A 22,420-nucleotide genomic window follows, 5' to 3' on the forward strand; every position below is an offset into this window, starting at 1 on the left:
AATCGCGGCCCGCAGAGTAGGCCGGCAGTGCCCGCCCCCTGGCCCGGCTTCTACCAATCCGAAGAAAACTAGAGGCGGGCTCTTGCTAGGGTTTTCCCTCGTGGCTGGAAGGGCGGGGGAAGGGGCGGGGACAAAGTTGGAGGGCCGAGGAAGTGGGGTGAGAGAGTGACGTGGGGTGGCCCGAGAGCCGGCCTGCCAATTACAGAGCGGCGAGAGACAGCGAGAGCCAACGGGAACGGAGTGAGAGGTTCTCCGACCAATTGGAGTTTAGTGAGAGGAGACGGGAGCCAATGAGGTCTCCGCGTCCCACCACTGGGGAGAGATGGTCAAGTGTGGGAGGCAAGTTGGTCCCCACTTGCGAGTCTGTCAGGTTGCCTAGCAACAGAGCTGGGCTTCACCTGTGAGATTTCTGCAATACTTTATTTGAATTCAATCTTAACGTCTTCTAATTTCCAGAGCAGCCAAACGCGCCTGCATGACAAGTTTGAACAGGATGTCACTCAGAATTTGTAAATGTGTAAGTATTCTAAACACCCGATTTGTAAATACCTAATACCTCTATTCAAAACTACCTTGACTTTTTAAGAGACTGCTATTGGGACAATTCTTCCTAAGTAAACTGGAAACAAGATAGTTTGGGGTTAGACACACCAGTGAGGACAGTAAGGGGCCTTGCCTGAGCAGGGAAATTGATCCTGATTCTAGGAGTTTTACTAGCTCATGCACTCTGAAGGAAGGGGCTCCATCTGACCCCAGTGTATCTTCTGAGCTAGATATGTGGTAGGTGCCAAATTGTTGAAAGAAGGAAGGGGCCCCATAATTGTTGGTACAGCAAATCCATAGGATATAAACTGCCTAGCTCCCCCAGAAAATAGAGAGGAGCAAGTTGGAGGAAATCACTGGAGCACTGTGAGAATCCAAAGAAGGACAATTATGGCTTTAAATTAGACTCTACCTCATCTCCTCAGATTGAGAAACCGTAAAAATTAGCTTTGATGGGGACCATGAGAGATTCAGAGTTGTTTATATCTCTCTCCCACTGTTTTATTGAGACCCAGGAATGCTGTTGATAAGAGGCCATTGATGATTCTGTGCATCACACAACTACCGTTATAGGAAATTTATTATCCACTATAGATACTAACCTAGTAAGGACATTCTCAGCAGCAAAGTGGCAAAATATATTGGCAGTGGAACCGCTGTGAAGTGTGGCATAAGTTACTCGTGGGAACGGACCACTCAATGGTTATCACTCCGTAGTATTATTGCCCATTTCAGACTCTCATAAAGTAACTGGGTGATAAAGAGAGAGGAAAATTGCCTGATTGTGATCATCAGCAATTGTGAGGGGGAATTAAACATTCTTGGCATATTAGAATGTACTGAAAGGCGTTGAGGACAAACACAAGAAAGTAGATACAGCTTTGTCCTTAGAAAGGGATAGCAAATAGTACCAACTCCAGGAGTTCATAGTAGGAAATGATTAGCCAGATAGCTGTGAGGATGATCATCTTGAACAAACAAAAAAGTCCCACAAGGTACAGATTGTCTTTTTGATCAAATTAATCTTCAATTAAGCAAAGTGAGTATGGTACTGGGAAGCTAAGCAATGAACAATGAAATGGGTTAATAATTAGATGTAGAGCATCTCAATTGAATTTTTAAGAACAAGTCTCTGAGATTCTGTGGAATATAATAGCAGATAATACCAGGCTACAGAAATATTAGCTATGGCCCATGCGAATGAGGACAAAATATACATATATTTATTTTCGAAGGGACTGCAAGTTTTTTGAGCCACAATTTTACACAAGCACAGTGGAGTCAATGTCATACTAGAATGTGCATATTAAGATCTTTGTTTTATTATAGTTTCTAAATTTAATGCTAAGTCATGTTGGTCATGCACTATAGATGCTTTACATCAAAGGCAAAATATAGTTTATTGTTCTGCCCTACTTCGAAAGGAACAAGTTTATTAAGAGGCAGGAAGATGTAATGATAACATTTTGTATTATAAATTCATTCACGGAACATTTACTTTTTCCTCACTCTGTGGCAGGGATTGTGCTAGAGCCCTGCTGTCCAATGACAAGCATTAGTTACCTGTGGCTCTCGAGTACTTGAAAGGTGGCTAGTGCAAAGTGAGATGAGATCTAAGTGTAAAACACACACCACATTTTGAAGACTTAGTACAGGGGCGCCTGGGTGGCTCAGTCGCTAAGCGTCTGCCTTCGGCTTGGGTCATGATCCCAGGGTCCTGGGATCGAGCCCCGCATCAGGCTCCCTGCTCTGCAGGAAGCCTGCTTCTCCCTCTCCCACTCCCCCTGCTTGTGTTCCCTCTCTCGCTGTGTCTCTTTCTAATAAATAAATAAAATCTTTAAAAAAAAATACTTAGTACAAAAACAGGAAATATCACCTTCATTATTTTTATATTGATATATGTTATAATGATAATATTTTGACTATATGGGGTTAAATAAAATATAATACTAAAATTAATTTCATCTGTTTTAGTTTTAGTGTAGCTGCTAAGAAATGTAAAATTTTATATGGACTCCCATTTGTGGCTCCCATTTGTGCTAGACAGTGAGAAGACACAATGAAAGACTCTTTCCTCAAAGAGTTCATAGTCTAAAGAATGGAGAAGAGAAAAGTAAATATAGCAAAAGGCTGGGTTTCCAGCCTTTTTCTCACTAGGTAAAGAGTAGGAGAGGGTGGAGTAGGAGGTAAAAGGAGTGTTAATAGAACAGCATCTGATATTTTTTCCTTACCGCTTGGAGGGAAAGGAGTGAGTTCAATGGAATATTCTTCCCACAGTGTGATCCTGAGGTTAATCTCCTTCTCACTTGTCAACATTTGTAATAAGAGCTTCCTGAGTATCAGCTGTTTTTCAGGGATGGTAGTATGTGTCTTGTATACACTATCCCTCCAGTTTACCACTGGGGAAACTGAGGTGCAGAGAGGTTAGGTGACTTGTTTCAAGTTACTCAGTTACAAAGTAGAAAAGATGAGTTCATATCCAGGTCTTGTGATGTCAAAACCCATGTTCCTTCTATGTTCTATATACAAAAACACAGTTGTGTTCAAAGAAGGTAGACTGGGGTGGGTGGTAGATGTTGAGTAAAGGAAGGTAAGTAACTTCTCCCGAGAGGCCTCGGAGAACAGCACTTACTAGTCTGGGGACTCTTACCATACAACAGTTTGGTGCCTGGCTCATGGGCTCCGCAGACTTTTTTCATCAGCTTGCTAAGAACAAGTCCATCTCTGAGGGTTGCACTACACTCACCAAGTTTATGATGCATAAAATCAGAATGCCCCTTTACTATTTATAGTACAAAAGGGACCACAACCCTTGAAGTCTACATGACTCACCCTCTGGGTTAACCAACATGGGAAGTCATGTCATCCTCAGAACATTGATTGGTAAATGTGGAATTGGGAAGAAAATTAGAAACACAGTTCTTTCAAGCTCTTCTTCTCATCAGGTTAAGATAACATTATGTATCCATTTTTCAAGAGGATGGTCTTCCCAACAGGAGTGAAGATATGCCAAGGCCATGAAACTACCAATGAACTTTACCCATGCCACCTTAAGACTGGCTTTGCCATTGACTCAAGAATATTTAAAATCCACTCCTAATCTCTTTTTTTCTGTGACCCATCCTTAATTGGACACCATTTGCATTTGTATCTATCTCCTTTTTTATTAGTCCATGGCTGACCATCTCTACTTCCCCTGTCTGTTCTCTAAACAAGTCAGTACAATCAATCAGGTTAAAGTCTAGTCCTAACTGCCTGAGCAACATTTGATTTCTTTAAAGTGACTTTTTTTTTATCTCTGCTTCAGCGTCAACTTTTTAAAGCTTATTCTTCAGCAGATGACCCTGCTTCCAGGTCCTTAGAGGACAACTCACAGAAGACTCCACATCCTGAAAGAATGCTCTGCCTTCAGTCTCCCTCACAGCAGTGTATGGAAGGAATGTATTAAGACAGTGCCCAGCCCACAAATAGCCTGAATAATGCAATGTGGTTACAAGTGAGTAACCCTAGATTTGGAGCACACCAGGCAGGCATGAACACTGAGGCCCAAAGCTGAGAAGTAAAGAGACACTAAATACTTCACACTGTAAAGAGCCATACTGAAGCCAGTTCATTCCTACAAAGGGCTTTTGAACTGGTGAAAGAAAAACCTTTCTACCATCAACCACCACCTGCCCTCACCACCATGGGGTGGTGAGAGTAGGAAGAGAGGGAGGTCAAGAGACATCAGTCCAGGGAGGAGTTTGGGATTCCAGGGAGAGGACAATATCTTCTTGCCCTCTGGAGGAAGGGTGGTTCTCTCTCCATTACTACCAGGTTAAATCAAAGTTTGGGGTTGTTCACAGGAAGAGGAGACTGGCATTCCCCTCCCCCGCTGCCTGATTGCTGAGCTGTAGAGCCTCAGCCTGTTCCACTGCTGCCTTACGAACACTTCGGGGCAAGGAGGAACAAGTCTTGAACGAATTTTACATATATCCCGGGGGGAGGGGAGGGGAGGAGCACATTAAATATAAAGATTAGGGTCTGCTATTGGTCCGTAGATTTTTGAAAGAAAACATGTTGGACCGGTCGCACGAGGTCACATGAGGAAGTGCCTGGGAAGAAGACCAACCCTATCCTGACACTACAATAAGGGAGTATGAAAGAGAGCCTCGGAGGTTCCCACAGCTCCATGTAAAGGCGTTCGTAGTACACAAGGAGCAAGAGCTCTGTGGCTGCTGGGTACCCATCTCCCCATGGTTTCATTCCACTAACCCCGTGGCTTTGGTTGGCTTTTATCTCGGGCTTATTTAGTCCCATCACAAGATGGTTGCAACAGGTGTAAGCATGTCCTCGCCTAACAATATCCAAAGGCTGGAAGAAGGAAAAAGGGCATCCTTCCCTAAATCCCTTTGGAAGAGCAAAGACAACTTTTCCAGAAGCCTCCTTAGACTTCCTCTCATATTTCATTGGGCAGAATTGCGTCACATGCCTGTGCCTAAGTCAATCATGATGGGAGAATGCCATCATCAGTATTAGCTTCAGCCTTCCGAAAAAGAATTTCTCCATTCTGGGGCGCCTGGATGGCTCAGTTGGTTGAGTGTCCAACTCGTGATTTCAGCTCAGGTCATGATCTCAGTGTCATGAGATTGAGCCCCGCATCAGGCGTGGAGCCTGCTTGCGATAATCTCTCTCTCCCTCTTTCTCTGCCCCTCCCCCCACTGTTCACGTTCTCTCTCTCTCTCTCTCAAACAATTTTAAAAATAAAAAAGAATTTCTGGATTCTATTTACAAGGAATGTGGATCAAAGGACTAAAAGATAGGCAGGAACTGTGTCTGCCATGTGGAGGAGTCCCCAGCTGGGAGCTATACCATGGTCACCTTCCTATGTGTGGATATGGGTGTCTGGGGGCTGCATCGAGGCTGAGTAATCACAGAACTCTTCCTACCAGATGTGGGATTTTATGGCAAGACACTCCCTTTAAGCCCTAATTGGTTGCTGGTTGATTTAATTTGGAGATGCCATTTGCTGGTGTATTAGTTAATACTCTTTTGGTTGCAAAGAACAGAAACCAACATAAACTAGCTTAATCAATTTGTTCGCATAATGAAAAATCAGGAGGTTGGTTTTATTTCAAGGATTATTGGATTCAAGAGGTCAGTTGATGTCTTTTACTATTACAGTGCTCTCCAACGCTGAAGAGTGATTTCCTTGGTGTTGGCATTTTTCTCAGAAAGGCACCCTTTCTTGCTCAAGATTCCCATCCCACAAGGTTAACAGGTGGACACAAGACAAGCAAAGTCCTGCTTCCCATAGAGCTTTCTTTCTAGTGGGGTGGTCTGAAGAAGAACACACTCCTATGTGTTTCCTCTACTCTCAGTCCTCGAACACTACTTCACTTCTGACACCAGACATGTGGGTTTCCCACACATTAAGTAATTCTTTGACACCAGCTAGCTGTCCTGCAATTTAACTCAATTCTGACACTGTCTACCTGGAAATAGCATCCGATCTTACAGTTTCAAGGCTCAGTCTCACGAGACTACCCCCCTCTCAAACCACTTCAGATCCCAATCACAAGTCCTGGTTATTACCTGTGCTTCTGACCTACCACCTATACATCAGAGATTCCCACAGCACCTTCCTTAGGTTTCATTAATTTGTTAGAGCAACTCACAGAACTCAGGAAACCAGTTTACTTACTAGATCATTGGCTTGTTACAAAGGATTTTAAGGATACAAACCAATAGCCAAATGAAGAGATACATAGGGCAAGATCCAGAAGTGTCTCAAGTACAAGAGCTTCTGTCCCCACGGAGTTTGGAGTGTGTCATCCTCCCAGCATTGGGTGGGTCACTAACCCAGAAGCTCTCCAAACTCTGTCCTTTTGGGGTTTTATGGAGGCTTCATTTCTTAGACATGGTTGATCAAATTCAATCTCCAGCCCCTCTCCCCTCTCTGGGGGTCGGGGAGGGGGGGACCGGGGCGGGGGGGAGGAATGAAAGTTACAATCCGGGGCGCCTGGGTGGCCCAGTCAGTTAAGCGGCTGTCTTCGGCTCAGGTCATGATCCCAGGGTCCTGGGATCGAGCCCCACATCAGGCTCCCTGCTCCGTGGGAAGTCTGCTTCTCCCTCTGCCACTCCCCCTGCTTGTGTTCCCTCTCTCGCTGTGTCTCTCTCTGTCAAATAAATAAAATCTTTAAAAAAATAAGTTCCAATCCTCTAAACACAATGTTGGTTCCCCTGACAACCAGCCAGCATCCTTAGGTGCTTTCCAAAATTTACCTCATCAACATAAACTCAGGTGTGGTTGAAAGGTTTGTTATGAATAACGACACCTTTATCACTCATCACTTAGGATATTCCAAGGGTTTTAGGAGCTCTGTGCCAGAAATGGGACACAGACCAAAAATACATTTCTAATTATAAATCACAATATTAAAGTTGGGAAGGAGCCAGAGAAATATGTAAGCAAATATATAAATAAATTAATTAATAAGCTGAAATATTTCCAGATAGAATAGTATTAAGCAAATAAAGCAGGAGAATATTATTGGCTGGGAGGAGGATGGTGATACATGAAATGATGAGGAACACAGTCATTTTTTTGTGACAGTGGAGCTGAGAAATGATCAGAAGTCGCCAGCCATATGAAACGCTGGGTGTTGCAAGAACAGCAAGTACAAAGTTTCTGAGACGAACATAAACTTCTTGTGTTTGAAGAACAAACAAAAGACAGGGTGACTGAGCTGAGTTTAAAGAACTAATAGGTGTTAGCCAGACTTGGAGATGGAGAGGGGGGATAATCATAATTTATTTTAGGCAAAGAGAATAGTAGCAAGTAGGGGAACCATAACTTTAACCAGAAGTACACTCAACGTCAACCAAGTTTTCGATGCTTATTATGATACACTCGGGATGCCAGTTTCGACGATGGTTGCCTGGAAAAGTGCAGGCAAATAAAATATGTAATCAAGAATATGGAATGCCAATTCACAAACATGTTTAAAGATATATTTTTGAAAATATCTTTGATGCATGCAGGCATGTCCTGTCCAGGATTGATGTGTTTATGTGGGGAAAGTACAAAGAGCTCTAACTTTCAGGGCTTCCAACTGAGCAAAGGAAGTGCTACTATGCAAAAGTTGTTTTAAAATAGTAACTTTGGGGCGCCTGGGTGGCTCAGTCAGTTAAGCGTCCAATTCTTGGTTTCCGCTCAGGTCACGATCTCATGGATCATGAGATCAAGCCCTGAGTCAGGCTGTGCTCCCGTTCAGCGGGGAGTCTGCATGAAAGATCTCTCTCTCCCTCTGCCCTTTTCCCCACTTGCTTGTGTGGGCACATGAGCCCTCTCTCTCTCCAATAAATAACTCTTAAAAAAATAAAATAGTAACTGTTTATATTCCAGAATACCCTTACTCTCAAAATGAGAGTCCTAAATTGTAGCAAATGTTAAAGAATAATTAAGGATCAATATGCCCAGAACGGTTATCAACATTGTTACTGAAAGCTGAATATTTAAGAAAAAGTCAGGAAGAAATAAAAGGAAAGTTTGGTTGCCATTTTTAAGTATTGGCTTGAGGGGTGCCTGGGTGGCTCAGTTGTTAAGCGTCTGCCTTCGGCTCAGGTCATGATCCCAGGGTCCTGGGATCCAGCCCTACATCGAGCCCTGCATCGAGCCCTGCATCGGGCTCCCTACTCAGTGGGAAGCCTGCTTCTCCCTCTCCCACTCCCCCTGCTTGTGATCCCTCTCTCGCTGTGTCTCTCTGTCAAATAAATAAATAAAATCTTTAAATATTGGCTTGAGGCTCAGTTTCTGAACACAGAAATGGATGTTAAATTTGTACCCACATACTGAATGCTTCTAGTTTAAAAAGTAGAAAAAATATAATGAGCATGAGAACTTCAGTATTTCTTGTTTTAGCTATTTTCTTACTTGATTCTCCTACTTGGGACCAAGATTTATTGTTGTATTAACTTTTTGTTTTGTGGACTTTAATTGTTTTATATATATAAAGATTTATTTTAGAGAGAGTGTGTGCATGACCCTGAGATCATGACCTGAGCAGAAATCAAGAATCAGACACTTAACCAACTGAGCCACCCAGGCGCCCCTGGGCTTTAATTCTTGATAAGTTGAATTTCGTGTTTGATCTCTCCAGTGATAATAAAAAGCACTATAGAATATGAAACTGTGGGGTTAGGTATGACCTGTTTTAATACATGAAAATATTTGGTTATTTGCCCTACTGCCAAAAATTGTTGTAGTACACATTTGTCGCTTTTTCTCTTCCCTTCTTCGCATGTGGACCTCTTTCCCATATTTAAGGAATTCCCCGTGAATTCTTTTCCTCCTACAATCAGATGAAAACAGCAGACATTTACTTTCCCAGATCACCTAACGAGGAGAAAGCACTTAGCCTCTCAGATGCATCCACCTGGGTCTTTGAATCCGAGGTTAGTGTTGCAAAGAAGCAAGGCAAGGAGAGAATTCTGACAGTGGCCACACCGCCCATTTTCTGGGGGCCAAAGGCCAGAAGGGTGCTCAACAGCAGTGATGCAGGCCATGGCCCCTGCACTCGTGCAGTGGGCGCATCAGGCCCCTCCTGACGGGCGAGCCTCCTTTCGTTTCTGTCCATTTTCCAATCCTGCCTTTTCAGCCTTCCCTGAAGGTCTCTAAGACGCACCCTATGGTTGCAGTAAATCCCTTTTCTGTTTAAACCCAGCCAGAACTGGTGTCGGATACAACGGCTGACTTTCTATGGTTGTACTTTGCTGAATTAATTGTACTTTGCTGAATTTAGGTTTTAAAAAAAAACCTCTGAAGTTATTTCATTCTCTGTGTTGTTATTGGGAGATTATGAGTGTGGGATTTTAACTGATAGGTGTTTTAATCCAACTATGTCTGTGTCTTTTTAAAATTGGTCCTTGTGAAACCCAGAAAGATAACACAAAGATGGTGTAGCCCTTGTTGAGGTGGGGGGGGATGGCACGTGGAGGGTATGACTATATAATTCTCCTGGACTCTCCGTACCCACTTACTCTCCCCTCCCCTGACAGGAAGGAGTGACTTACCTAACTAGAGGCTTTGGAAGAAGACGCTAGGGATATACTCCCCCCTTCCTGTTGAGAGCTGCCGACTTGCAGAAAGAGGGTGCTCCCGGCGATTCTTCACCAGGTAGGAACGATGCAATGTCAGCCTGGCCCTTCTGAAAAAGGCCTGCCCTGGTCCACCACAGGTTCTGCTAGGATTTTTACCACTCCTTTATTTGCTTACCCACAAAATTTTGTTCCTTTTGTCTCTTTTTCAAGGCTTTCTATTTTTATGGATGTATGGCTTTTGAGAAAGTTTTCACTAGGAAGCAAATGTCAATGTTGATTCATTCATATCTTTACTTGGAAGTCTCCGTCCTGGTTTTGGTGGCCCCTCTGCTAAAGGAGAAAGCTCACCAACTCTCAGCCTCGACCGTTGCTATGGGTCCAAGCTGCCCTCAACTTCAGGGAACACATGTCAAAATCTTGGGGGTCCCACCACAGCCGCACCTCAGTTGAGGTAAGATGGTCAAAGCACACCTCTGTCCAAAGGAATTCTCCTCACTAACTGGTCTTTTGAGTACTCCTCTTTCAACTCGTTCTGTCAGTCAGGGTTCAACCAGAGAAACAACCAACAGGGGATACATATTAAGAAATTTATTGCAAGCACTGAGTTACATGACTGTGGAGGCAAATCCATAGGGCAGGCCGTCCAGAAGGGCAGGCTGGAAATCTCTGGCCGCAGCCAAAGCTGTACCCCACAAGTGAAACTTCTTTTTCTAAGGAGAAACCTCAGCTCTGCTCTTAAAGCTTTCAACTTTAGTTGACTGAATCAGGCCCACACAGATTACCTAGATAATCTCACTTAAAGTCAACTGATTTTGGATTGGGTTTTTTTTCAAAGACTTATTTATTTATTTCAGAGAGAGAGAACATGAGCAGGAAGGGCAGAGGGAGAGGGAGAGAGAATCTCAAGCAGACTCTGAGCCCGACATGGGACTCTATCTCACGACCCTGAGATCACGGCCTGAGCCAAAACCAAGAGTCAGATGCTTAACCGACTGTGCCACCCGGGTGCCCCTGACTTTGGATTTTAATTACACCTACAAAAGACCTTCTCAGCAACACCTAGATTTCTGTTTGATTGAGTGACTGGGAACTGTAGTCTGGCCCTACGGACACATAAAATTGACCATGACAGCCTTATTATGGGGTGGGTATTTTTAGAATTATGAAACTAGTGTTTGAGCCTTTCCTTTGAAAATCTGCAACTTATTCTAGCACTCATTTTGGAATTTTGTGTCTATTATACCAATTTAATTTCCTTAAGTACCCTCCTGATGCTCAACATAAGAGAATATTCCAGACAAATGAGCCTCTTATTTGTAGTTTCCTGACCCTCCCAGCCTCGCCCTCATCTCGTTGCATAACTCCCTCCTCATCATATAACTGGCTATGCTTGTGTTGGTCCACTTAAGCCCCATGTCCTCTGGGTTCCCGCGCTGGAAGTAAAGTGTGGCTCTAACCTTGCTCCTCTGTAGTGAAAAACACCAAGCCTGGGAAAGTCCCACATCTTCATTCCCTGTGGCACAAATTGGGCAGCCCTTATTCCTTTTTTTTTTTTTAAGATTTTATTTATTTATTTGACAGAGAGAGACACAGCGAGAGAGGGAACACAAGCAGGGGGAGTGGGAGAGGGAGAAACAGACTCCCAGCTGAGCAGGGAGCCCGATGCGGGGCTCGATCCCAGGACCCTGGGATCATGACCTGAGCCGAAGGCAGACGCTTAACGACTGAGCCACCCAGGCGCCCCTGGGCATCCCTTATTCCTTACAGAATTAAATACCAAAGCCACAGTCACTGAAAGCCCTACATCATGCTATTCTAGTCTATTGAAGAATCTTCTTACCAAACCCAATGGTTTGTTTTTCCTCAAATGCAGACTATCCTTTTCCATGTTTCGGACGTGGCTCATGCTCTTCTGTTCCCAGCGTCTCGCCCACTCCCCACCTCTGCCCTCAACTCCACCTACCAAGATCAGCCATCCTTCCAAGTCCACCACAAATGAAACCCCCTCCATGAATCCTTTCTTGATAGCCTCAGTTGGATGTCATGCCTCCCTCCTCACAACCTTATACTACTTATGGCACATACATTATTCTTGCTTCTATTATATTTATTCCACATATGGGTGTTATTTTCTACCCATCCCTAGAATGGAAGCTCCCTGGGAGCAGACACAGTTCTGGCTCATGTTTCTGTTGCCTCCAACATCTAGCACAATGCTTTGCCCAAAGTAGCTACTTAATAGCTATTTTCTGATACGAATGTAGTTGATCTGGGTCATTATTTCTCTAACAAGTTCGTGTAAGGAACTGCACATATCATGTCTGCATTAGGAAACCTGGTTTTGAGCTTAACCCTGTTAACTTTATTTTTTCTGGCCCTCATCTTTAAAATGAGAGGTGTAGGCCAGATGATTTTCAGAGTTCCTGCTATGATGTTCTTAACTTCTAAGATTTTTTTGGTGCCTAGAATGAGAATGCTGGGTTGTTTTCAGAGTTCCTCAAAGAAATAATCTTTGCTCAAAGAAAACAAGATACGCTCTTTAAGATGACAAAGTTTGAGTGGCTGAGATGATGGTGGGTTGGCTGCCCTGACCTGCCCAGTCTTGCCCTGGCCAGGGTGGCGTGCTATCGACGCGCACAAATCAGGGAACAGGAAAACTGGTCAGATGTGCTAGGATGACAGCAGGTGACATGGGAGCAAATGAAGGGCAGGGAGATAAATTGAACACACTATCTCAAAGGGAGGTGAGTGAACTGGGATTTCCAAGCCTTAAGGAAAGAGAAGGAAGCAATATCAATGAGTGAAATCAAAGCAAAAAAAATTTGAAAAGTCTTTGGGGGGAAAAGTGAGAATTTGGTTAAGAAAATCGTACTGTTCTAGTTGTTAAAAATATACTTTTAATTTAGACGAGTTTTAGGTTTACAGAAAAAGGCAAATATTGTACAGAGTTCTCCTGTACCCCGCACCCAGATTCCCCTATTGTTAATGTCCTACATATGGTACATTTGTCACAACTAATAAATCAATATTGATACATTATCATGAACTAATTTAGATTTCCTCAGCTTTTCTTTTTCTCTTCAGCATCCCATCCATGATACCACATTACATTATTATGTTGCCTTAAGCTCTGACAGTTTCTCAGACTTTTCCTGTTTTGTTTTTGCTTTTAAATATTTTTTCTTTCAGTTTAATTGAGATATAATTGACATACAGCACTGTATAAGTTTAAGGTGTACAGCATAATGACTTGACTTACATACACTATGAAATGATGACCACAATAAGTTCAGTTAATACCATCATCTTGTATAGAGAGAAAGAAAGAAAGAAAAAAGAAAGAAAGAAAAGGGAAAGGAAAAGAAAAGAAAAGAAAAAGAAATGTTTTTTTTTCCTTTTGAGGAGAACCTTCAGGATCTAATCTCTCAGCAACTTGCAAACCACACAGCAGGGTAAACTATAGTCACTATGCTGTATACTCCATCCCCAGTACTTCTTCATCTTATAAGTGGAAGTTTGTACCTTTTGACCATCTTCATCCAATTCTCCTCCCCGCAGACTTCCCCTGTTTCTGTTAACCTTGGCAGTTTTGAGAAATGCTGGTCAGCTATCTTATAGAATGCCCCTCAATTGGAGTTTGATGTTTTTGCCATGCTTAGACTGGGGTTGTGGGTTTGGGGAAGAGGACCAGAGGTTAAGGCGCCATTCTCATCATATCACACCTGGCTTACACACTATCAGCCTGACTCACCACTGATAATGTCGACCTTGGTCACCGGCTGAGGTAGTCCACTGCCAAGTTACTCTTCCCCCTCCCCCTTCCCCATACTATACTCTTTGAAAGGAAGTCACTTTGCACAGCCCACTCCTAGGGGTGATACTGCTCTGATTTTATTTTCTCTCATCCTCCAGATTCATCTTGTTTTTCTTATAGCCTCCTTGTCACCCGAGCCCCATTACCTTTTTTCCTCTCCAGCCTTTGATGTAGTGGCATTTCCCCGGTGACAGATGAATTCCTATCAAAAAGCATTCCTTTCTACCTCCATTCCACCAGAAATGGGGTGTATTAGTCAGCTACCACTGTATAATAAAATCACCCCAAAACTCAGTGATTTACGACAGCAATCATTTATGTGTCCACGTGTCCACAGGCTAACCAGAGGTTTAGGCAGGGGTCAGCAGAGAAGCTCCATTCAAGCTGTGGGTCTGGCCAGCTCAGACCTTTTCTCTGTGTGTTTTCATTCTGGGACCCAGACTGGAGGGAGAAGCTACCCAGAGTGGAGGATTCTTCTCCAATAACAGAGTGCAAGAGGCCAGCCTCACCACGCAAGCATTTTTTAAGCTCCTAATTGTGTCACCTCTGCTACCTTGCCAAAGTAAGTCATGGGGTCAAGTCCAAAGTCAAGGGGAAGGGTAATACACTCTGCTTTTGTGGCAGGAACTGCAAAGTCACATGTGGGTACAGGGAAGGACAAAGAATTGGGGCCACTAATTCAGTATAGCACGGATGATCATAGTAGATGTCAAGTTCAGTGATCTGACACCACTCCCAATAACACAGGAGAACAGGTACCAGTTATTGGCATTGATCTTTAGCTATGGCTTTGGGGAAGCAGGCTCGGTGAAAAGTGGAAGCAGAGGGAAAACAAATACAAGCAAAAACATTACAGGCTCCCTTATCTCAAAGAGATGTTGCTTTATCCTTTGTAACTTTATCCTTTGCTATTGTGCTCACTGTCTCTCTAACTTTTCCCATCTAGGTCTTCTTGGATGTTCTTGATAAAGAAAAGACAAAGGGAGGGTAGACAGTGACATTTCCTCAAACTTCTTTCCAGCCCAACGGAACAAATAAAGCGTGTGCCTAAAAGATAGGGATGCGTTATTTCAATGCTCAATGGAGAGATCGTGTAATTCCACCAACCTTATGGTCAGGTTTTACTTTTCTTCCATGTGACCACCGCCCCCACCAGAGCCCAAGGGTATTATCCCAACTGTGCTGAGGGACAGGCAATTTGTGTACTTTCTGCCTTATTCCTGCTGCCCTTTGCAGCCTCAGCTACCAATGACCCACATGAAGTTGCTGCTCTGAGGGGCACAGACCTCCTCTGTTCTATTGGTCATGGCCCCGGTGTCACCACTCGGGTCTTGGGAGGACACTGCTCTCCCCTTGGCTATTCTTTCTGAAGCACAAGGCAGACCCCTGCCAACCCTCCACAGCAGAACTGAGGCCAGGTTGTAACTGTCTCACAGGGGCTCAGGGGTTAGCAATCGGAAGGCGAGAGTCGAGCTGGGGAGAATACCTTCACCTCAGAGGTCTTTCTTACTTTAAACAAACCAGAATACAGTTTTCCTTAAAACACAACTAATAGTTACTGGGCACCTCTTACATATCAAGCACTGTGTTTTGTAGTAAATCCTCACAACAATCTTTTTTTTTTTTTAATGACTTAAGACAACACAAATTGATTACCTTAAAGTTCTGGAGGTCAGAGGTCTGAAATGAGTGTCACTGGGCTAAAATCAAGGTGTGTCCGGGGCTGCGTTTCTTCTGGAGACTCTGGGAGGGGATCCGTTTCCTTGCCTTTTCCAGCTCCCAGAGGCTGCCATGTGTGTGGGCTTCAGCTGTTCTGCACCCGCCCCCCTCCGCCCGCCCCAAGCCCCTCAGCCAGCATGAGAGGGTCGGATTCCGTCACAGCACATCACCATTCTTCTTAGAGACAGACTATTTATTCTTCAGGAGGTCGCATCTCCTTCTCTGGCTGCACCATCTTTTGAGCTAGATTTTCCTATCTCCATTTACAGATAAACAATCCAACATTCTGTATAAGGACTGCAAGCAAGGTCTGATCAAAACAATCCGATGCTTTCTCTACCACATAATGCGGCACAAACAAAACAAAATCAAAGATCAACATTAGCTCCTAAAAAAGTAATACTCATTTTAAAATGTAATTCAACTTATGGTAATAAATTGAATACTGACATCGTTTTTAAGTATTTCATAGTATTTCAGGGATGTTTAGTTTATAGAAGACAGTGTCACATACAGCTTCTAAGTTGCGTGTGTATGTTTTAAATAGCAATTTTTAACTCCATAAAAACTCATGCAAGACTATTACAACACCTATTTTATTGGAATTATTTACATAATGGTTATTGTGAGTATATTAGTTCCAGAAAGTATATTTGCTGTGTCTTCACGGCCTCTGGTTTCTCAGCCTGAAATATGGGAAGATTGGCCTGATTTGGGGATTTGGTGTGGGGAACGAGAAATGCTGAGTTTCTCCTTTTATCCCTAAAATGTAACTTGAGCCCATTTTGGAGTGAGGAGCTATTTCTAACATAAAAAAATGAATGTGGTTGTGTTGAGGGCAAACCCAGTTGAAATAAGCCTTATTCAGACATGTCCTGTCAGGGAATCAGAAGGTTGCCTGTGATCCCCAAGAGTCAAATACCTGAAATAGTCTCTTACGTAACCATTACTACTGGCTCCACTGTCTTGGAATGTAAATACAGTTAGATTTCTTTTATTTTCAACTGATTGCAAATTAATCTACCTTTATTCTCCACCACTAGAGTATTTCCTTCTCGAGACCTCTCTCTCTCTTCCACATGAATAGTCTGAGAATTCAGTGCAAAACAGAGCACTCCTGTTTTCCAGACGCCAGATAGAGAGAGAGGTTGGAGTCTCCCAGCACAGTCGATGTGCTTGCTACCATAAGGTGTTGTTACTGTATTCCATTTCCAGAATCCTTTATTAGCAACTTTATGGGTCAGATATCCACGGAGCACAATCTATGTGCCAGACGCTGGGCTAAGCACCAGGAGTGTAGCTGGGGACACCCTAAACCTGGCTTCTGTCCTCATGAGCCTGTCCCAGTACCATGGAGTCCCCAGGATTACTGGCCCAGACGCACAGAGCAGCTTATGGAAATGCTCTATGCTTTGGTTCCACAGGTATGGCTCTCCAGGGTCACAACCAGGCTCAGACACTAAAACTCGAGTGGCAGGGTCTTGAGAGCTTTGACTCTCACCCACACCCCGAGGTAGAAAGGAATCCGCCTCCGTGCCCAGACACTAAGCCTCCCTTATCAACCCTGAGTCATCAGCGGAGAAGAATCCTGCCCTTCAGCCGAGTTGGGTTTTTTTTTTAGTAGCAGTTGGTGCCTTGCCTGCCAGTGGGTTTTGGCAGGTTACTCTGACAGTTTTGCCTAACCCCCATTTTGGCAGTTCAGGTGAGAGTGTCGATCCCTTTTCCCAGATGCTCTGACCTCCTTGGGCCCATTATACACTTCTTCCCCAGAATGTTGCATTGATCAGTGGAAGAAACTGCTGCTAAGCCAAAAAGGGAGGGAGGGAGATCTTACTGTGTGACCTTTGCCTTCACTCACTGATCTTATATCCATGCGGCAAATGGAAGCCACTCAGGAAACCCTTCACAGAACAAGTAAGACCAGCGAGTTACCATTGCAAGGTGACTTCCTGTTTCTGCCTAGAAAAAAAGGGGCTGAGATCATTGAAACCATAGTAGCACTGCATGCTCCAGAGAATTCTTATTTACAGACTGTATTTGCTAATAAACCTTGAGTTTTTTGGGGTTTTTTTTAACTGAGATATAATCGACATATAACACTGCATCAGTTTCATGTGTACAACATAATAATTTGATAGATGTATATACTGCAAAACGATCACAATACATTTAGTTAATAGCCACAACAAGTGTTACAATTATTTTCCTTGTGACGAGAACCTTTAAGATCTACATTCTTGGGGCGCCTGGGTGGCTCAGTCGTTAAGCGTCTGCCTTCGGCTCAGGTCATGATCCCAGGGTCCTGGGGTGGGGCTCCCTGCTCAGCGGGAAGCCTGCTTCTCCCTCTCCCACTCCCCCTGCTTGTGTTCCCTCTCTGGCTGTCTCTCTCTGTGTCAAATAAATAAATAAAATCTTTTTTTAAAAAAAATCTACATTCTTAGCAACTTTCAAGTGTACAATACAGTATTAACTATAGTCACCATGCTATACATTATATCACCATGACTTATTTATTTTATAACTGGAATTTCATACCTTTTGGCTCCCTTCACCCATTTCACTCATCTCTCACCCCCTGCCTCTGGCAACCATCAGTCTGTTCTCTGAATCTACAAGTCCAGGGATTTTTAGATTCCACATACAAGTAAGATCATATGTGATCTTTTGTTAATTAGAGCCATGGGTGGGAAGGGGGGAGAAAGAAAGGACAGTGATGCCTTGGGTGGGGGAGGAGGGGAGAAAGAGAGGACAGTAATTTTCCACAAAAGCAAAATGTCTGTGTGTGTGTATGTGTGTGACGTAAGGTGTTATATATAAATACAAAGTATTTTGTATATTTATGCCATTGCATGTTTTATTTATGAAATGTTGATTGCCTGTCTGCTAACCCATGAAGTCTAGAAATGGGCATTTCTGATGTCTCCCATACAGATCGTCAAATCACTAACCCAAACTGACAATGAAGTGAATTAAAGTTAAGCAAAAAGCTAAGCCAGCCAGCTTGCTACTCGCCACTGTTTGTGATACTGATTCCTTTGCATTGAATCCTGTTCCTTCATCAATATACTTGGGAGATACATCCATATTGTTGCATGAATTATAGATTGTCCTTTCTCGTTGATGGATAGTATTTCATTTTATGAATGTAACATTCTAAACCTATCCATCCTACTGTTGATGGGCACCTAGGTATTTTCCCATTTTCTGGCTGCTGTAAACGTTCTTTTCTTTCCTTTTTTTTTTTTTAAGATTTTATTTATTTATTTTTGCAAAAGAGACAGAGAGAGAGCATGCACGAGTGGGGGTAGGGGGACAAAGGAAGAAGCAGACTCCCCGCCGAGCAGGGAACCCAAAGCGGGACTCGATCCTGGGACTCCAGGATCATGACCTGAGCCGAAGGCAGTCGCTTAACCAACTGAGCCACCTGGATGCCCTGTGAACATTCTTTTACATGTATTTTGGTGAATATATTCACTAAACTAGATATTACTTAAGTGTAGGATTTGGGGACATAGCATAGGTATATAATTTTAGTAGATACTTCTAGACAGTTTTCCAAAGTGATTTTATTAATTTATACCCCCTTCAGCACACAGATTTCTAGTTGCTCCACATCCTTGTCAACACTTGGTATTTTCATTTTTTTAATTAAACCCATTCTGGCTCTCTCTCTCTCTGCTGCAGGAGGACACAGTGAGAAGGTGGCCATCTGCAAGCCAGGAAGAGAGAACTCTCACCAGAATCCCAACCATGGCAGTGCCCTGATCTGAGGCCTCCAGCTTCCCGAACCAGGGCCAGGTGGCACAGCCTAGAAGGACAGGAGAATTGACACTCTGCACAGGTGAACTTTGACCAATGAGAGATGGAAGCCAGAAGACAAATTCTTCTCCCTGCCTCCTCTGGACTGGTTGGAGGCCAGTCACCTCATACAGCTCTCTGAGGACATCTCCCAAGATAGCAGCAGCCAACTCATGATGCCCTCCCTTAGTATTTGTTTCCCTCTTTGCTTCTCTCACTCCCTTTTCCCCTTACTCCTGCTCTCCTGAGATTGAATTCCCAATAAAATGTTAGCACTTGAAAAAAACAAAACAAAACAAAAAAACCTATTCTGGTAGGTCCAGGGCAACTCTGAAAGTAGAGAATCAAACAGGGACTCATCTGTTTTCTTCACCCTTTATAATTCCCAAGGCCTCCATGATCCCATTTTCTTCCCAAACCTATATTTTCTTGCAGATTGTACAATTTGTCTGCACTGTGATCTGGGTTTAGCCAAATCAGTCCATCAGAAACTATTTCTTCTGCCCTTCCTCCTCTACAAAGAATGTTCTTTAACTCACTGATATAGATCGTTATGCCCTGGGAGAAAGATGAACAAAAATGGAGATAAAGTCCGTTTTATGGATAGGCTGATGTCAGAGCTATAAGGAAGAGTTAAAGAACATAAAAATTCTGAGATTAAGAAAACTTGAGGGGCACCTGGGTGGCTCAGTCAGTTAAGCATCCAACTCCTGGTTTTGGCTCAAGTCGTGATCTCAGGATCGTGGATCGAGCCCCGCATCAGGGTCTGCACTCAGCTGGGAGTCTGCTTGAGATTCTCTCCCTTTCCCTCTCCTGCTTGCTCACATGTGCTCTCTCTCTCTCTCAAATAAATAAATAAATCTAAGAAAGAAAGAAAGACAGAAAAAACGAGAACACTGGAGCCCAGTCCCACTGGGTTTATTTAATGTACTCTCTCAGGCCAGGTCTTGGTGGAATTTAACCCTTAGTACCCTTCTCACTCTTCAGTGGAGGGTGGTTATAGGAGGGCATGACTGTTCTGTGGTGTCTTGTTTTCATTGTAATTGGCCGAATGAGAGGTCACCTGCCTATATAAATTTTATCAGTAAATATTTACTGAGTGCCTACTAAGTGCTAAATCCTGGATGAAGGAAGGAGATATTTACTCGCTCAGTGGTTTATGCAGAGGTAGAGTGGCAACAAGATGGAAAAGCTACAATATACCAATTAATCGAATTATCTGCCAATGATTTGTGAGAAAGAGTATAATCACAGCATTTAGGATAGGTTGTGGTGAACTTGGAGTTCTCTTAAGTTTACCAGAGGGAAACCATGTGATTTTAAAAATGCTGTAATCGGGGCACCTGGCTGTCTTAGTCTGTAGAGCACACAACTCTTGATCTCAGGGTTGTAAGTTTGAGCCCCATGTTGGGTGTAGAGATTACTTAAAATAAAATCTTTTAAAAAAGTGCTGTGGTTGTCAAAAGAGCATCCAGTTGATTATATAAAGTGTGAAACATATGCCGTAGTACTGTTTGTTCTGTGATATATAAAAATCCAGATCTCACAAGGAGGTGTACTAATACCAGTCTCAGGTCATCTTTACCCACCTTCCCACATGTGCTAGTCAAGCTTCCTGATATGATGAGTGGAAGCATCCTAAATTGTCTTCTAGCCAACCCAATTTGGACTGGAATATTTAGTGGATGTTGGATGGTGCTACACAGAGTCCATGTTTCTACAAAATGGAAGATCCTTTTCAACTTAGATTAGATTGAAAGCTACAGTAGTCTTCCCATCAAAAGGGGTAAATAAAAAACTTACCCACCACCTCAGGGTGACCAGAACACAGAGGCAGGCTTTTATCTCAGAAAGAGAAAGCTGGGGGCTATGCTGATAGGCCATTGCCAAATTTTAGGTATTTGGAGACAGACGTAGTGCAGACATTTTGCATTATTGAAGGGCATAGCTCTCTCCAGCAAAAGAATTGATAAGAATCCTATTATTTGAAAAACTTAGAATTTTGAACAGCTTCTAATACACAAATGCAGAATTCTCTGCAATTAGGAGGAGGAACCCTGATATCTCCAGTGAGTGACTGACAAAAACAAGATGAGCAGATATAAATAATCTGGAAGCCTGGCCATACCTGGGAAAGAAGTAAAATATCCATACCAGACGAATAATATAGAAAATAGTTGTAGTTTATCAGACTCCGGTTGCCTGAATAGTGAATTATATACATAGTTCATTATTAGAGAAGGGTATTACACTCTAACACACTACTTGGCCCAGCAGAGAACAAAACTTACATTGTCAGGGTGGTTCAAATGCTGTTTATTGATTGTGTTAATTTTCTAATGCTGCATAACAAAGTACCACATACTACCTACCTAAAATAACACCTACTTATTAGCTTACAGTCTGTAAGTCAGAAGTCCAGACATGGCATGACTAGGTTCTCTGCTTAGGGTCTCACAATGCTGAAATCAAGATATTAGCTGGGCTGCATTCCCTCTGGAGGCTCCATGAAACAATCTGCTTCAAGCTCATTTTTGTTCCTGGCTAAATTCAGTTCCTTGTGGGTATAGGACTGAGGTCCTTGTTTCCTTGGTAACTGCCAGTTGGAGGCTGCTCTCACCTGACTTGTACTGGGGAGCAAGAATTCCTGTCCCCTCAAAGGTCCTTCTAGCTGGGCTAAGAATCAAATTGACATGAGACAGATTAGCAGGAGAAGATCAAATTTAATAAGTGTACATAAGGGGAATCCACATAGACATGGAAATTCCAAAGACAGTCAGGCAAAATGGGGTATATATGTCATTCTGAACCAAGGAGAAGGGGTTAAGTGTCTGGGATTTCAGAAGAAAGGAATACATTTCACAGGGTGATAAGAAGAGCAAGGTTTGGGAATTAAGATATTTGCCCTACCATACAGATGGGTCACACAGATAAAATTTATCTCTGTTAATAACACTTATTCTGGGAATTGCAGAGGTAGAGATTCTTCTATATAGTTTAGATTCTTCTATATAGTTAAGGGGAGTGGGGCTGGGAGGGGCTGTCCTGAACCCTTTCACTTGCCCCCTTTCATCTTCAAAGTTAGCAATGGCATGTTGAATCCTTATGTTTTGAATTTCTCTTGACTACGCCGTCTCTTGACTTCTAGACCCAGACTTAGAGAACTCCTGTGATTAAGTCACACCCATGCAGATAATCTCCCTATCTTAAGGTCAACAGATTTGTGACCTTAATTACATCTGAAAATTACCTTCCCTGTAACACCTAGATTAGTGTTTGGGAGAAGGCACGTGTATACCAGGGCAGGAAATTGGTGTGGTGCATGTGTGGAGGGGGTCAGCTTTAGAATTTTTCCAGCTACATTGGTTTTCAATTTTTGAATCTACCTTAGATTCTAGACCAGTGATTCTCAACTGGGGTAGGTAGTGATTTTGCTCTCCTCTCATAGGGAGCATTTGGTAACAT

The 22,420-nt window shown here is 43.1% G+C and overlaps 1 long non-coding RNA gene across 3 annotated transcripts; it reads left to right on the plus strand.

Annotated features, from left to right (window-relative positions):
* Window positions 1-28: 28 nt before the first annotated feature.
* On the plus strand, window positions 29-20,404 carry LOC145722575 (uncharacterized). 3 transcript variants are annotated; one of them, XR_014146918.1, is made up of 4 exons: window positions 29-517; window positions 9,583-9,700; window positions 9,835-10,075; window positions 18,842-20,404. It is a non-coding gene; the product is annotated as an uncharacterized LOC145722575 (long non-coding RNA). The 3 variants fall into 3 exon arrangements; XR_014146920.1 differs by lacking the exon at window positions 9,835-10,075 and adding an exon at window positions 13,879-14,000; XR_014146919.1 differs by lacking the exon at window positions 9,835-10,075 and having other exon boundaries at window positions 49-517.
* The last annotated feature ends 2,016 nt before the right edge of the window (window positions 20,405-22,420 follow it).

This window comes from Leptonychotes weddellii, chromosome 7 (genome assembly GCF_054177405.1).
Source record: "Leptonychotes weddellii isolate Sample4059 chromosome 7, ASM5417740v2, whole genome shotgun sequence".
Taxonomy (NCBI): domain Eukaryota; kingdom Metazoa; phylum Chordata; class Mammalia; order Carnivora; family Phocidae; genus Leptonychotes; species Leptonychotes weddellii.